Source organism: Macrotis lagotis, chromosome 1 (genome assembly GCF_037893015.1).
Source record: "Macrotis lagotis isolate mMagLag1 chromosome 1, bilby.v1.9.chrom.fasta, whole genome shotgun sequence".
NCBI lineage: Eukaryota > Metazoa > Chordata > Mammalia > Peramelemorphia > Peramelidae > Macrotis > Macrotis lagotis.
Genome location: NC_133658.1, coordinates 28393399 through 28411669, shown reverse-complemented (window position 1 = coordinate 28411669; position 18271 = coordinate 28393399). Strand labels below are relative to the sequence as shown.

The 18271-nt window shown below is 37.6% G+C and overlaps 1 pseudogene; it reads right to left on the bottom strand.

Annotated features, from left to right (window-relative positions):
• Window positions 1–15152: 15152 nt before the first annotated feature.
• LOC141512951 (actin, cytoplasmic 1 pseudogene) lies at window positions 15153–16295 on the bottom strand (annotated as a pseudogene).
• Window positions 16296–18271: the final 1976 nt, after the last annotated feature.

Sequence of the window (18271 nt, the reverse complement as noted above, 5' to 3'; positions counted from 1 at the left end):
TGGAAACACAAGAATGAAACTCAATAAAGGCAAAAGCTAAAGTTTTAGACCTGGTAGACATCTTTGTAGAGACAATATGAAATGGAACAATGAGATAAATAAGAATGTAGAGGCAGAAGATATAAGGGCCCAGGACAAATCCTTGTATTATACACATAAATAAAGGGGCTAGCCTGGAGAATTCTCCAGCACTTGGAATAAGAAGGAATAGGCATATAAACACCTAAATATAAAGGATAAAATGCTATGAAAAACCATTGAGAAGAGAATATCCGAGAGTATATGGTTCTACCCTGACAAATTCAGCTGATAGGGAAAGAATGATAACTGAAAAAAGTTGTCCATTTGTCATTTATATGGGTGACTACAGAGACTGGGTGTAGTTAAGTTTTAAAGTGAGAAAACATTGCATAGAGATAAGTAAATGAGAAGAGAGGAAGAAGAAGTAGTGAGTGCAGAGAGCTTTATTTTTTTTCTATCCCCTCAAATTTTATATATAAAAGAGAGGAGATATAGAGAGAGATTTGTCTTGGGAGGAGTTGGTAGGATAAAATTCAGGGTTTTTAATTTGATTTTTATTTTTAATTTTCTGGTCCTATATTTCCTCTGTCCCTGTATGTGCTGACCACCAAAGCCCTTTGACTCTGGAGTAACCAAAGACTTTTCTCAATTCCTCAGCAACAATAATAAAATAATCCTACTTCCTCACTTACCCAAGTCATGGACAATGTCCTGTACTCTATCTTCAACACAAAGATAATAAGGATTGGAAAACAGACAGGACTTGATGATGATCATATACATGATAGGCATTTATATAATGGGAATTTAGGGGTGTGAAGATAATAGAAAGAATTCAAGATTCCAAGACTTGTTTAGGAGTGCCAAATTTGTTTCTAATTTGTTGAATGATCTTGGCTAATGATCTTTGTCCCCAAAGTTGTTTTCTTTCTGGGAAATAAGAGTTGAGTTCTATGCTATCAAAAGTTTTTCCCAATTTAAAAATTTGTAGAAAATGAACTACATGTCCCCCTCTCTTCCTCACCATTGCTCTCCCTTTGAGTAACCACAGTTGTATCACCTCACAAAAGAAATGATCCCAAAAACATTTTCAAACTCAGTTTGATCTTGATGTTCCCTTATGGTTTTAAATAATTTAATTGACTCTAAAGGTTTTGGGGCTAATAGGACATTAATCAGAGTGAAACAGTTGGATTATGATTGTGGACTTTGTACTTGTATAGGAGGATGTTTGGGAACCTCCATAGTGAATCCCTATCTAATTAGGTTTCCTTATGTGTCGTCTAGGCAGGTTGAGATTGGAGATGAAAGCAGTGAATGGAAAAGAGATAATCCACTTTTTCACAAGCTGTATGAGATTGGCAGGATGGGAACCCCTGAAGATAGCAGATAACAGGTCCAAGGGTGAATCAACCACACATTATTGGGTGCTCTAATTTAATGGCATTGCCTTGAAGAGAGCTTCCATGTCCCCAAGGAAGACAGAGGGAGCTGTTCCTTGGGTTCTGACCTCTAGGAGGACAGTCCCAGAGAATGAAGACTATGAGGTCAAGAGGAGGTATGAGCTGTGGTAGGGGCTTCACCCCCTTTAATCTATTTTTGAGGAAATTAGATGTTTCCAGATATTCTCAACTCTGTGCATATATTAATTATGTTCAATAACTGAACCTGACTGGAGGTACTTCAAATTGTACTGATGGGTAGGAGCTGACAAAAACTCTGTTGGGATAGAAGGGAGGGGAAGGACATGAGACCCCCTAGCAATTGCTAATAGCCTTTTCTTGGCTGAGGTATCCTGAAAGAGGCAATTGGGTTGGAGAGACCTGAGTCCTCAATCAGAGATGAAGAAGACGAGGAGAGAAATAGATGTTCTGTGGCTCCCCCAACAAACCTCTTTTAGCTTAGAAAGGGTGCTCAGTGGTCAAGATGTTCACTCTTTAGTGAAAGAAAAATAAGAAAAGGAGAATTGCTATGCGGGCAGGGGCCCTACTGCAATATCTCCAAGCAATGAATCAATACTGAGTTTCTGGCTAGTTTAAGGCTAAGAAGTCAGTAGGGCCAACAATGGAGAACAGAGAGACAAATCTTTAGCAAAGGGTTGTTCCTGGCTTCCCCCATCCTAACAAAAGGCCACCACACAACTGTATGTTACAATCTAGGCATGAACAGGAAATCTCAGACACACAGTCCATATAAGGTCCTTGAAATTAATTGGTCTGGTGCTACCACACCAACCACAAGTGGGACTTGAAATTCAATAAATCTGGAATATTTTTAGAGGCAAATTAATTAAATGACCAATGAAATATAGGAGGTAATTTTTAATATGATAATTTTATATGACTTCCTAACTATACTATAAAAATCCATATTGCCTTTGGCAAAAAAAAAAAAAATCCAAGCCCTGATAAGGGCATCAGGTGGGATCTGGCTCTCCATCTACTATGCAGAAATTTCCCTTGTTCTGTGAGCTTCTTAAGGGTTTTTGAGCATACTGTGGAAACATCAGTTGGAGGAGAATCATCAATTGTGACAATTTTCATGACCATTCTTGAAGAAGAACAGGACTTGAACCAGGTGAATAATCTGGGCCAGTATAAGTCTCCATGCAAGTACAGACATGACCTAGGGGCTATCTTAGGATGTTGGTGGAGTGACACATAATGCAAAATGATTCTTCTACCTCTTTTTTTCTGGGGGGAGCTTTAACTTAGTTCTGATTCTGATCTTGGTCTAGGGGGTTAGAGCTTGAGTCCTTGGGGCACTGTGGAAGGCAAAGGCATAAAACTGTACATCAGATCTTCCGTTATTATTCATCCAGAAAATTCTGACCTAGGATCAGGGCTTGAGACCTAGTGTATGGTAACCAACTGAAAAATTATTAAGAATAGGGGTCAGCAGGGCAAATTTTTCTAGACGACAGGGAACCATTAATAAATAGGAGCAGTCTGAATAGTGAATAGAGAGAAAGGGGAAGATTTTAAGTGTAAAATAAGAAAGGAGATAGAAATGGGTAGAATAGCACTCTGAAATTTGCAATGGTATTTATATAGTATTATCTTAGTTAAATTATATAAAATCTTTTCTTCAATAAGATCAATGTCTTTATTTCCCTTAATTCTCATATAAGATATTAGTCTAGAACATTCTAGGATCATTCTCCAATTCAATTTTACATAGGTAGTTTAGACTCACTAGACAGTTGTGGGGAAGGAGTTGTGATTATCTGCTATTTAATATTAAGCTGACTAATAATTATCATTTTAATCTCAAGGGTTTAGATCTTTGGTGTTATTTCTCAAGAGTCCCAAGTGGTGTGATTCCCATTTATTTTTTTGTTTTTTAATTTTTTTTAATATTTATTCTCATTTTGTACAAATTTTTTTTACATTAATAAAATATTCTTAAGAGTAAATAAAATACCCCCCATAAATATAGACTTGCTTGAGCACTAAAGTAAAGGGGAGAGAAAATAAAATTAAAATTACAAAAAATAATAGTAATAATTGTAGGTATGGCCAGGTGGTGCAGTGGACGGAGCACCAGCCCTGGAGCCACGAGCACCTGAGCCCACATCCGGCCCCATAGACCCAACAGTCACTCAGCCATGTGACATGCAAGCCACCAGAACCCCACTGCCCTGCAAAAACCAAAACAAAGAAAAAAACCCCAAAATAATATAAAATAGTAATAATAGTATGGGTGGCTGGGTGGCGGACAGAGCATTGGCCCTTGAGTCAGGAGCACCCGGGTCCAAATTCGGCCAACAATCACCCTGCTATGCTGCCCCAGGCAGTCCACCCAGCCCCATTTGCCCTTCACCTCCCCTAAAAATAATGATGATTATAATAATGATAATAATAATGATAATAATAATAATAATAATAATAATAATAATAATAATAATAATAATAAATGTGTTTCAGTCTTTGTTCCAACACCAACAACTCTGTTGCGGGTGGATCACATTCTTTTTTTTTTTAAGTGCAGATTTTGCTCTTTTTTATTCTTGATAAATAATAAGCACAATGGTTTGTTCTTGAAAATCACTTGACAATATATATCCTCGGATATTCCCACACACAAAAAGAAACACTAACCATTAAAATTGTTTCCCAACTTTCTGAATTCCTTCTCATCCTGGTTGTACTAGTTCTATTTGTGCAAAAACATTTTAATTTGATGTAATAAAAATTATCCATTTTGCATTTTATAGTGTCCTCTCTCTCTTATTTGGTCCTAAACTTCTCCCCTTTCCATAGATCTGACAGGTAAACTATTCCTTGTTCTCCTAATTGGTTCATGGTATCACTCCTTACGTCTAAATCATGCACCCATTTCAACTTTATCTTACCTAGTTTCCACCATGCTATTTTCCAATTTTCCCAGAAGTTTTTTGTCAAACAATGAATTCTTAACTCAGATGCTGGAGTCTTTGGGTTTGGATCATATTCTTCATGGTAAGTCCATCACAAAACTTACTTCCATATTTTTCAACCGTTGCCATTGCTGATTGTAACTCCGTCCTTTTGTATTTCTCCACTACCATGTACTATATTTTCTCTCTCCTTTCACTGACTCTGCTGTAGGGTAGCTGAGTGGAGCAGCAGACAGATCCCTGGTCCTGGGGCCAAGAGGCCCTGAGCCCCCATACCACCCCTTAGGCCCAGCATCCACCTGGCCCTATAGTCCCGGACAGGCCATCTAATCCTAGACCCTTGGAAGAAGTAAAAAAGAAAATGTGTTACATCTGACCACTCTCCCCCCATGATCCATCCTCTCCTCCATCACTCACATCCCCCCTTTCCCCTGTCCCTGTTCTCTCCTTATTCCAGATGTCTATACCCCATTGAGTATATATGCTGTTTCCTCTCCTAGCCACCTCTGATGAGAGCAAAGATTCCCTCATTCCCCCTTGCCTCCCCCTTCTATATCATTGCAATAGCTCATTGTAATAAAGAAAAATCTTATTATATGAAATATCTTGGCCTATTCCCCCCTCTCCTTTTTCTTTCTCCCATTACATTTCCCTTATTTTCTATCGACTCCACTTTTATACCATATTTTATCTTCGAATTCAGCTTTCTCCTTTGCTTCAACTATAAAAGTTCCCTCTACCTGCTCTATTAACTGAGAAGGTTCATATGAGTATTATCAGTTTCATTTTCTATGCAAGAATACATGCAGTTCATCATCACCAAGTCCCTCATATTTTCTCCCTCTCCTCTACTCTCTGTGCTTCACCTGAATCCTGTATCTGAAGATCAAACCTTCTGTTCAGCTCTGGCCATTCCAACAGGAACATTTGAAATTCTTCTGGTTCACTGAAAGTCCATCTTTTTCCCTGGAAGAGGACATTCTGCCTTGTTGGGTAGTTCATTCTTGGCTGCATTCTAAGCTCCTTTGCCTTCTGGTATATTATATTCCAAGCCCTATGAACTTCCAATGTAATTGCTGCTAGGTCCTGTGTGATCCTGACTGCAGCTCCATGATTTTTGAATTGTGTCCTTCTGGCTGCTTGTAATATTTTCTCTTTGACTTGGGAGTTCTGGAACTTGGCTATGATATTCCTAGGAGTTGTTTTTTTGGGATCTCTTTCTTGGGGGGGATCAGTGGATTCTCTCCATTTCTATTTTGCCCTCTGCTTCTAGAATATCAGGGCAATTTTCCTGTAGTAATTCTTTGAAAATGATGTCAAGGCTCTTTTCCTGATCATGACTTTCAGGTATTCCAATGATTTTTAAATTATCTTTCCTAAGTCTGTTTTCCATATCAGTTGTTTTTTTTCAATGAGATATTTCACATTTTCTTCTAATTTTTCATTGTTTGGTTTTGAAGTATTGATTCCTGATTTCTGGTAAATTCATCAATCTCCCTGAATTCTATTCTTTGTCTGAAGGGTTTGTTCTCCTCAGAGAGTTTTCTTATCTCTTTTTCCATCTGGCCAATTTTGCTTTTGAAGGCATTCTTCTCTTCAATAACTTTTTGAACTGTTTTATCCATTTGACTTAATCTGGTCTTTAGCATGCTATTTTCTTCAGCATTTTTTTGGATTTCCTTGACTAAGCTGCTGACTTCATTTTCATGTTTTTCCTGCATCTCTCTCATTTCTTTTCCCAGTTTTTGCTGTAACTCCTTCATTTGATTTTCAAAGTCTTTTTTTTTTTTGAGCTCTGTCATAGCCTGATTCCAATTTCTGTTATTCTAGGAGTCTTTAGATGCAAGAGCTTCTGCTTCCTCATCTTCAGACAGGGTATATTGATCCTTCTTGGGATCATAGATAATGTATTTCTCAATGGTGTTCCTCTTTCTCTGCTTGCTCATTTTCCCAGCCTAAGCCTGTTTTGGGGGTGCTTCCTGAGCTTTTGGAACACTCCCACAAGGGTCTCAGTGTGTGAGGCTCTGTCCTCCCTCCTGGTCTGTGAATAACCAGATGCACCCCCCTCTGCCACAGGGCTGATATTGGGGGGCCTGCTGTTCTATGGGGGCACATGGAAAATGATCAGGATCTGAATGTGGTCAGAGCCCCAGAGTCCTGTTCCAGGGGCAAAGGACAGAGCTCTGCAGTTTCTCTTCACTCCCCTCCCTAGGGTCAATGGGCTCATTCCCTGGGGCCTCCTGCTTACCAGCTCTGCCTGCTTCTGTTTCCTGGATCTGGGCTGCTGAAAGACCAGGTTGCTTGCTGTGTGCCCTGATGGCTGGCTCCACATGCTCGCTCTGGCAGAGGTCCCCCCGCTGTTCCCCCACTTTGTGCCTGGTGCTCCCCTGGGTGTAGCTCAGGAGACTCCCCCCACTGCTGTGAGCTGCAGCTTCCAGCACCCTGGGGCTGCCTCCTGGAGGCTGAAGTTCTTTCCCTCAGGCAGGCCACCCCTCTGGCGGGCCACCCCTCCGACCCCGGGAAGCAGAGCCTTTCTGCTCTTTTCCAGGTTACCTTGAGTAAGAGAACAGCCTCACTGGGTCCCTCTGTGGGTTCTGTCTCTTGAAAATTTAGTTAGAGTCCTTAGCTTATAAGTTTTATGAGAGAGCACCTAAGACCTGATCCTTTCTTGTTGCCATCTTGGCTCCACCCCCATTCCCATTTATCAACTGTTTTTAGAGAGTGTTGGGTTTTAGAAAATACATTTCCTGATGGAAAAGGTATTTTAAGAAATTAACCTTCTCCACCCTAATGTAGGTCATACTCACATAAATGTGCACAAGGAGAGAGGGCTGAAATTGAGAGTTATGTGGCAGTGAGGTACATCTTTAGGATTCATATGTGTCAATATGCTCAATCAAAACTGCTTGCAATGTTTGCCCTAGAAGACTTTTCTTTGGTACATTAACAGTATCTGTCACTGGTGTAAAGGGTCATAGACCTGGAAGTTGCCTCCCTCCTTCAATAACTGTTTTTCCATCTCTGTTTTGTCCACAGTTTGTCATTCTGCTACTGTGGAGATGTATTTAATCCATTCTCTGCTATCAATGGTATGGATTTCTGTAATTTGAAAAGTCTCTTTGATAGTATATTCAAGGGGGGTTAAAAATGAGAAAATGAAAGTATCTACTCCATTAGGACTCACTTCCTTCCTGTTGACTTACTTCTAAATCAATTATCAAATGTGGAGGGTTCCATTCCTACTTCTAGTCTGACCATCTGCTTGAATTCTGGACTCTGAATTGATCCACTTTTTAAAATGCTGTCCAAATCATGAATTGATACTCTCAATTAATCTACAATATTTTTCCCATGTGACATCATTTGCCTTCATCCAATGACTAAAGATTTGTACCTTCATGGTAAGGTTGTAGGAAAATTTCTTAAACTTTAATTGCTGTTGATTTCGGATTGTTTCATTTAATTGTGATGTCTAAGGCATCTTTAGATTTAATTTGTTGTTCAGGCATTTTTTCAGTTGTATCTAACCCTTTATGAGCCCATTTGGCATTTTATTAGAAAAAAACGTACTTGATTGAAGCATGTTTTCCTTCTCCAGCTCATTTTACAGCTGAGGAAATGAAATGGAAGCAAACAAGGATAAGTGACCAAGAGTCACACAACTAGAAAGTATCTGAGTCTGGATTTGAACATGATTTCTCAACTTGGTGGCAGTCTATCTATTGTTTCACCTAGAAACATAGATTTGATTTTACCAAATGTTAGCTGTTATCTAGTTCAAATATTCCTCTGATAGATGAGAAAATTGTGTCCTACAGAGGTTCAGTGATTAAGGTGATAAAATCAACATGAAGAGGCAATGCTAAGAATTACATCTAAGCCATCTAACTTGAAATCTAGTATCCTTTCCATTGTTCTCCGTTGTCCCATATGACATCATCTCAAGTCAGTGTAAAAACACTACATACAATTATTTATTTTGTCCCTGGGACTCTATTGAAGGTGGAGGTTAAAATGTATGATTTCTTTAATTATCCTTCATTTTTATAAGCTATGATTTTCTTACTACCTCCCTACTCCTCAGCGATTATTGCACTTTCAAAACTCTATCAACTGCCCATGTCATCCCTCCTTCCTCAGTTTATCCTTCCCACACTCATTATAGTTTTTCCTTTTGTCCCAAGGTAAAATGAAGAAAATATGGTTCTTTTTTCTTTTGAATATAATTTCAGTCCTTCATGAAGATGGAAAAAAATAGAGGCTGATGCAGGCTCAAACCGGGTAACTGCATTGTATGCCATCTCTGTTTCCTTTGCATTCTATTTATCATAGCATCTCTTTTGCCTTTAGGAAATTACCCTTACTAATATTTACTTCAAGTCTCAGAGATGTTATCTGAATTGAGATAATCATTCATGAAGGGCTTTGATCTCTTGAATAGAAAAGTACTTTATATAAAGATTCTCACATCAAAAGCCCTTTCATGTTGGCTGGTGAATGCCTGGGATGCTTCAGAACTGTAGTCAATTTTGTCTTTAATAGTATTTCAGAGCATAAGCACATTGGTTGGAAATCCATTCTTCCCTTAGGATTCTTCATGGAGGCCTAGCTCTGACACTCTTCTGCTATAATATGAATAAACTTTTTTTTTAAGAAATGAGATTGTTTTGCAATTTCTTTTTCTAGCACCAAACATGCCCCCTTCAGAAGATCACAGGATTTAGAGGATAGAGGGACTGTTGAGGTCATTTCATCTGAAAAAGTCTGATCAGACTGGGTAATCTCCATAAGTAGGGCCAAATGATGACATATATAGACAGAAACAACTATAGTGGCTGATAAAACCACACACATTCTTTGAGCACAAATGGTACTGTACTAACATCCTGGGTAACTTTATAAGCTTTATTCACTGTGGACATACTTGAAAGTACATAGGATCTGTTCCTACTGTAGAGTTATAGTTGTAAAGGTGACTAAATCTAAATAAACTGATCCTAAACCACTGTAAGAACCAGTGTTCAGGAGCCACTTCGACCAGTTGGCCATCTTTATCCATATGACAGCCCCCAAGTTAAAATATATTCATTGTATGACTGGTCCCAAAACTGGAAAAAAGATATCAATGAGTCATGAGACTGCATCACAGACAAGAATGTGACTGGGTCACATATAAATACATACATACATACATACACACACACACACACACACACACACACATATATATATTATATATATACATATATATATATATATATATATATATATATATATTATAGCTAAGCAAGCTCCCTATATTGTTCTCTGTGTAATTTTCATTAAATCTAGAAAGGAAATTAAAAAAATAATCTTCATTCTGCAAATAAGCAAATAGAAGTCTCAGAAAGATAACTGATTTACTCAAGATCACACAAGAAATACATAGCCAAGACATAATTTCTCTGATTTAAAAAAAATAAGCAAATAAAAAACTTTTCTTGAAAGACAACTGGAATTTTTAAAACTTAATCAGTGACAAGCATTTTGCAGAATCCTAGGTGTAATTTAAGCTAAAGAAGGTTAAGTGTTTGTCTTTCAAGTGACCAAAATGGTGGCAATGGGAACTGTGAGACCATGCCATGCAAGACTCAGTCAATAAAATTGGACAAATTAGGTTGAAAAATAAAGACATACAGAGGAGAGGTCATTCTAGTTTTGTTTAAATACATGAAGGGTTTTCATGTGGAAGAAGGGTTAGATCTCTCTTTGCCCCTACATTTCAAAATTAAGATCAAAGTGGAGTGGAGAATGGGTTGTTTAAGTGAGGTAGTTTTTGCAATAATGAGTTGCCTTGAAAGGACAAATGGCTTCTTTTAAAAAACAATGGATTATACACATTAACCACAGCATGGCATGATGATCAACGATGTTGGACTTGTTCATTTCAGCAATACAATAATCAAAGACAATTTTAAAAGACTTTTGATGGAAAATACCATCTACATCCAGAGAAGGAAGGTGAATTCAAATGAAGACCAAAGCTTGAATTTTTAATAGTTTTCATGTATTATGTCATTTTATTCTCTATAATCTTTTCTTTCTTCTCTTTGGATCTAATTCTTCTTTCACAACATATTCAATATCAATCTATGTTTAGCATGGTTATAATTATAGAGCTTATATCAGATTACTTTCTGTCCGAAGAAAGGGGAAGGAAGGAGAGAGAGGGAGAAAAATGACAAGATGCCAAACCTTGGAAAATGTGATTGGTAAAAACTTCCATTTCATGTAATTGAATAAACAAATAAATGAAATATTTTTAAATTTTAAAAAATGGAGAGAATTCTCTTTCTCTATTGTTTCTAATTAATGCAATAAACATTGGCAGTGAAAGTAGAGTGAACTGGACTTGTGAACAAAAGGATGAATACCAAATAGTTCTTGTCTTCAAGAAGAATATAATCCATTGGAATATCCAATATGCAATTCAATTAAATTCACTTAAAATGATATATTAAGAATCTCATGTTCTAGATACTCTGCTTGGTGCAATGTATATGTGGAAAAATAAAATGAAATCCAAATATCTCAAGATATTGGATTTTACTGGGACAAAATATAGACAGATAAATGGATAATTGACAGATATATTTATAGATGTATATGAATAAATATATGAATAAATATTAAATAATTTAATATGTGTTTAACAATATATGTGCTTGTCTATCCATATAGATAAGGATAATATATTACATATCAATATTTTCACTGTAAAATATAAATGCACGGTATTCTGCACATATAAACAAACAAACAAACAAACAAACAAATAAATAAATAAATGAAATTTGAAAGATAGAGAACAATTACATCTAAGGGGATCATGAAAATAATAAAGGTAAAATCACCTTGGGAAATCTTATGTACCATAAGCTTGATTCTTGGACTCTGAAATTTTGGTATTCTGTGATTTCAAATCCAATGATCAGATCCCTGTGAATATCACATTATTTCTATCCATGCAATTGGGATATTATCTGGAATGCTTTCCTTCCTTACCATACTTTCTTAAAGACTGACCTAAGCATAAACCCTTATCTGAAATATTTCCTGATCCCATTCAGCTGTTAGTGTGTCTCCTCCTCCATTGCATTCATTTTGTGTATCTCATAAATGCAAATGTTGCATTTTCTATTAGATTGTAAGCCTGTTTATGGAAGATAGACTCTGTTGCTTTTGTCTTTGGATCCCCAGCTTTTTCCACAGAATCTAGTTGGTTTATTGATCCTAATGGGCATTATTTATACCCTTCTTCATAGAAGTTGAGATGTCATCCATTTAATCAATCTGCTTTAGACAAAATCAATTATTCATGAAGGTATAAAACAACCACTTTTGTGCTGTTTTGTGGGACTAAAAATACCTTCTACAAAAATTCTTCCACATTATGTTGGCGCAAGGTCCAACCTCCTCCATTAGGTTTTTATTGATCTTGGTGAAGGGACTAAAGTGTGCTTTTAAAAAGGGAAATGTGATTTGGGAAATTGTATTTCACTTGACTATTCATACTATATTAGAATGTTTCTAGAATTTGAGACTTTCATTAATGTATTTATACCCTCCACAAATTCAGATTGGAACTCATTCTTGCCTTTATTATCCTCGGTCATTGTACCAGTGATTTTACCTCCTAAGACATCTCCCAAAGATCAACCCAACTTTCTGGAATGACTATGAGAGAACACCATCGCTGCAACCATCACCACTACCACTACTACCACCTCCCAACAACAGACTTGAGCTGTCTTTGTCTAATTAAATGGCCTCATTTTCTACCATGTATTTCCTTAAAAATTCTTCTTTAGGCAATTTTTCTCATGAAAAGAACTATTGATAGTGTAATGAAGCTAATATATACAAATCCCAAATCTTTCTTCCCCTCTATTAGACTCTATAGCATGACAGCTGTCTTTGGAATCAGAGAGACCCACATCTGAAATATTCTGGGCAGGAGAAACCAAAAAAATGCTCTCTGAGTCTTAGTACTTAATATGTCCATTGAGTTCTCTATAAAAATTTCTATGATCCCATTGACTTCCATGAGATTTCAATCCTTCAGGATTCATGGCCTCAAAGTCTAAAAAAAGTGTTTTTTCTAACAGACACTACTTTTTTTTATCAGGGAAAACACTATCATGGATGCATTATATGTATAAAATATACCATACACATATACATAACACCTTGAATATGATTTTGTACAACTTGTGATATATATATATATATATATATATATATATATATATATATATATATATATATATGAATTCTCAGCTCCTTTACTCCTTTACACTGGTAGTCTTTGGAGTCTGTAATAATTTCCCTCCTTGTGGCGGCTAGGTGGTACAGTGGATAAAGCACCGGCCTTGGAGTCAGGAGTACCTGGGTTCAAATCCGGTCTCAGACATTTAATAATTACCTAGTTGTGCGGCCTTGGGCAAGCCACTTAACCCCATCTGCCTTGCAAAAATATAAAAATAATAAAAATAATAAAAATAACTTCCCTCCTTATCTCTGCTTTGAAGGTTATTTAGTATCTATCAACCTACAAATAAAGTGCCTCTTCCTACAGGAAGCCTTTCCTGCTTCCAGCAATTATCTGTATATTGTATTATTTTGAAATTACTTTTCATATATTTACATAGTTATTCAATTTTGTAAATTGGGGGGTGACATGATAATAAATAATATTCACTTGCATTTATATAGGATTTTAGATTTGCAAAGCATATTACAAATATTATCTGATTTGCACATCAAAACAACCCTAGGACAGAGATCCCATTTTGTATATGAGGAAACTGAGTCTGAGGGCAGTTAAATGACTTGGAGAGGGTCATATAACTATTTAGGTTATAAGGGTTCTTCCTGATTCCAAGTCCCAGGTTTTATTCACCAGTTAACTATTGGAGAGAATAAAGAGGGTAGCAAAAAATGATCTCTATTCAATTCCTGTCACTGATATATACTACTCATTTGACTGGGCAAGTAACTTCATCTTTCCATATTCAAGGCAACTTTTCAAGTGTTTAAGCATTATATATGGCGACTTGAATTTGAAGGAGTAAACACCTAAAATTTCACCTATAACAATGAAATTACCTGAATGGCTTGGTGACATAGTGGAAAGAGTGTTGGACCTGAAGTCCAGAAGATCCTGGTTCAAATCCGTAGACACTTATTTACTGAGTGACCCTGTTTGCATCAGTTTCCTTATCTTTAAAATGAAGTAGAGAAGGACATGGAAAATCATTTCAGCATCTCTGTCAAGAAATCCCTATGGATGACCACAAAGAGTCAGACACATCTGAATATGATATGACAAGTACAACATTCCTCCCACATGGTTGGTTTTACTTGTATTGCCACATGTTTCATCTGAGTCTAATATACCCTCCTTAAAGGCTGAAACTGTTTTTCTTGGATTGGTTCTCATATCTACTGCAATGTCTAGGCATTTAATCAATACATATTTTATTGAATTAAATTGAAGACCCAGGAGGGTGATCAAAATGGACCAAACTAACTTGTCACTTTATGAATTGAAGTCAACTGTGCCTGGTTGGCCATAACCTTCACTGGTTGGTGACTCCCATTCTACAATATGGAGTATATATGGTCACTTGAATTTGAAGAAGGAGTAAACACCCACCAGATAAAACCAAAGACCTCTCTCACTCAATACCTGGATTTATTTTGATAGGGTGTATGTTTGTGTGTGTGTGTGTGTGTGTGTGTGTGTGTGTGTGTGTGTGTGTGTAGGGAAGTAGATGTTTAATGCTTCAAGGATTTTTCAGAGGAGGAAGAAGACTCTGCTTAGGTAAATAGCAGCTACAAATCAATCTGTATTATAGGTAGCATTGAAAAAGTCATTGCCTCTTTCATAAGGGAAGCCTAATTACTACTTTAATGGGGACTCATTTACAATACTCACAGAGACCCATCTACTTAGACAGCACTATGATAGTTGTATCTATCACAAGAGATTGTACCCAAGTTTGAGGAAAAAGATGAGGACCGATTTTGAATCATATTCTAATTACTTCAAGATTCAAAGTCTTTTTTTTTTAAGATTCTTTAACGTGTGCACTTTTATTTGAACTGGTCTTAAAGTCAGTGTACAGGTAAAGCTCCTCCCCTCCCCCAAGTACTAGCACCAATCTTATTAAACTCCTGGGGAGACTGCATAAAAAGTCTTCATTCACATCTATGTTGAAGGTAGGGAGGGATTTTAGGGGGCCATCCATGATGTTTGACAATTAAAAAAAAAGTAACAAGTATTAAGGCGGAAGATACAAAAAAATTTTTTAAAGGATTACATTAATTTACATGAAAAGCAATACTAGTACCTTCCCCCCTCCCCCCTCCCCTTCTGTATGTTTTAAGTAGCTCCTTTTCTCTAAAGAGTAGGATAGCCACCTTCATAGAGGCAAGTAACTCTGTCACAATGAATTATACAATTATTTGGAATGACTTAAAAAAATGTACAGTGTCCTGAAGACGCACTGTAGAACTTTGGGGATGTTTGCCTCCAACATACTTAGACTGCTCATCACCTTCACCATTCCAGTTTTTAAATCCTGAGTCAAGCGCCAAAAAAAACACATACAAAAAAAAAAACAAATAAAGCCATGCCAATCTCATCTCCTTTTTTTGGGCCATTATCACACCCTTTTGACAAAAAAATAACCAAAACAACCAAAAACAAACACGAACAGTCCATTTAGAAGCATTTGTGGTGGACAATGGAAGACCCAGATTCATCATACTCCTGCTTGCTGATCCACATCTGCTGGAAGGTAGAAAGAGATGCCAGGATGGAGCCTCCAATCCAGACAGAGTATTTGTGCTCAGGTGGGGCAATGATCTTGATTTTCATTGTGCTGGGGGCTAGGGCTGTAATCTCCTTTTGCATCCTGTCAGCAATGCCTGGGTACATGGTGGTACCACCAGACAATACAGTATTGGCATACAGATCCTTATGGATGTCAACATCACACCTCATGATGGAGTTGAAGGTAGTTTCATAAATTCCACAGGATTCCATACCTAAGAAAGAAGGTTGGAAGAGAGCTTCTGGGAATCGGAACCTCTCATTGCCAATATTGATAACCTGCCCATCAGGGAGCTCATAGCTCTTTTCCAGAGAGGAGCTGGAGGCAGCGGTGGACATCTCCTGCTTGAAGTCTAGGGTGACATAGCACAGCTTCTCCTTGATGTCATGCACGATTTCCCTCTCAGCTGTGGTAGTGAAACTGTACCCTCTCTCAGTCAGAACCTTCATGAGGTAGTCCGTCAGATCATGGCCAGCCAGATCTAGACGGAGGATGGCATGAGGAAGGGCATAACCTTCATAGATAGGCACAGTGTGGGTCACACCATCACCGGAGTCCATCATAATACCAGTGGTACGACCAGAGGCATATAGGGACAGCACAGCCTGGACAGCAATGTACATAGCTGGGGTGTTGAAGGTCTCAAACGTAATCTGAGTCATCTTTTCTCTGTTAGCTTCGGGGTTCAGGGGAGCTTCTGTGAGCAGCACAGGGTGCTCTTCAGGGGCCACACGGAGCTCATTGTAGAAAGTATGATGCCAGATTTTCTCCATGTCATCCCAGTTGGTGACAATACCATGTTCAATGGAGTCTTTCAGAGTCAGAATACCTCTCTTGCTCTGAGCTTCATCTCCCATGTAGCTGTCTTTCTGGCCCATACCCACCATCACACCCCGATGTCTTGGGCGGCCAACAATGGAAGGGAAGACGGCCCGAGGGGCATCATCTCCTGCAAAGCCAGCTTTGCACATGCCAGAGCCATTGTCAACCACGAGAGCAGCAATATCATCTTCCATGGTGAACTCGGTGGTGGCAAGTCTAAACCCTTAGGAGAGAGAGACAGGCGGTGTTGCCGCACCTGGAGGCAGGGGAGGCAAGTGCATGCCGGGTGGAAGAGCTCACAGCTTCAAAGTCTTGTTATTTCATCAATGCCCTCATTCCCTCCATTTCCACATGTCACAGACCCTTTTGGCTTAATGGATGGTGTTAGAGAATCGCTACGTCAGTACACACATCACCCTGTGGCCAATAAATCTCAAAACCACAATTTACTTGAGAATTGGGAAAAGTCCTTTTCATCATTTCCTCCCTTACAGAATTAAGTGTGGTAAAACATAACCATCCATTATGTATAAGGTCTTTGTGTATATGTTGGAATAAAAAGATGACAAATGGTACAGTCCCTGCCCTAAGGGAGATTGTAATCAACACAGGTTGAAAAGTGGGATAGGAACTTGTGTACAAACAAGGACAAAGACAAACACTGAAAAAAGGCAGGGAAAGGTTCTTAAGATGTTCTCTTTGTAACTACTGAGAGGGAAAGAACAGTTTGGAAATTTAATAAAGAATAATAAAAACTAAGGGCGGGTAGGTCCTCAATAACCAGCTTAAACCAAGTCAGGGCTGAACAAGAATCCTCTCTAGGATCCCCAAGACAAATGACAGACTATAATAAGCAAATTCTATTTTTCACCTCCATGAACAATAATGCTCTCTTTGAAATTCATGGTCAGCACTGGGTATCATCAAACCATGAGCGGGGGGCACTGTTAAACTATGGAATGCACTGTCTTAGGCAGAGTGGAAAGTACAAAGATGATTAAGCCTAGACTACAATCTAATCAGTAAGATGTGACAGGATACACATCCTGCAAAATTATTACAACATGTGTTCCATTCATTGCCTAATCTTACCTTTTTAGTAATGGCATTCTCTGATTTATACGGTTCTTTAAGATCTTCAAACTACTGACATAGTTCCTTCATTTGAACCTTGCCTTTCTCTTGGGCAATAGCTTCTATCATGCACATTTTACAGGTGAAAAAACTGAGGAAAGAAATAAATAAATACATTACACAAAACTAATAAGTAAATGAGCCAGATGTTAGTTTCAGATTTTCCTGACTTTAGATCTACTCTTCTTCCATTGCCACTTAGCTTTCTCTTTTTCTCCATTAAGAATTTATCACATCTTGCCTGATTATTGCAATAGCTCTCAAATTGCTATATAATCTCCCTTAGCAAGTCTACCTCAGTTTCTTCATCTGTAAAAATTACATTAATAATAGTATTTGCCTCCTAGGGTTGTTGTGATTATAAAAAAGACATATTACATGCCCGTGATTATATAGTTGTCATATATTTTTATCACTCTATATAATTGTCATATATTTTCTACAGTTGTCTGACAATGTAATTTTCCCAAAGTATAGCTTTGATTATCTCTTTCTCTGCACATCCCTGATCATTGAACTGTCATGGATCTCTATTACCTAAGGATCAAAGACAAAGTCCTCTATTTGTTATTGGCATCTCTTCATGATCTGGTCCTTTCCTCTCCATCTGAATATAATACTTCTTAACTTCATTTGATGTATTTTGTGGCATAGCTCCACTGGTCCACTTGCTATTCCTTGAAGAGGACTCTCCAAATATCTTTCTATTGTTTTGCTACCTGGAATCCCATCATCCCTCACTACCACAGCTTAATTTCTCTTATTTCCTTCAAAACATAGCTGTCTACTTCAGAACAGTCTTCCTAGTCCCTCAGGAATTTTCTACTTTCAGATTTCTAACTACACTATATTTTTGTATGGATATAGATATTGTCAAGTTATTCTCTTCATTATAATATTTGTTTGTGACAGTAGGGTCAGTTTTTTCCCTTTTTCTATAGAAGGTTATTAATAAATAATTTTTCATTAATTGCTTAAATATTATAAGTGAATAGGGACAAAATAAGAAAAAATTTCTAAAAGGAATTTTCATGCC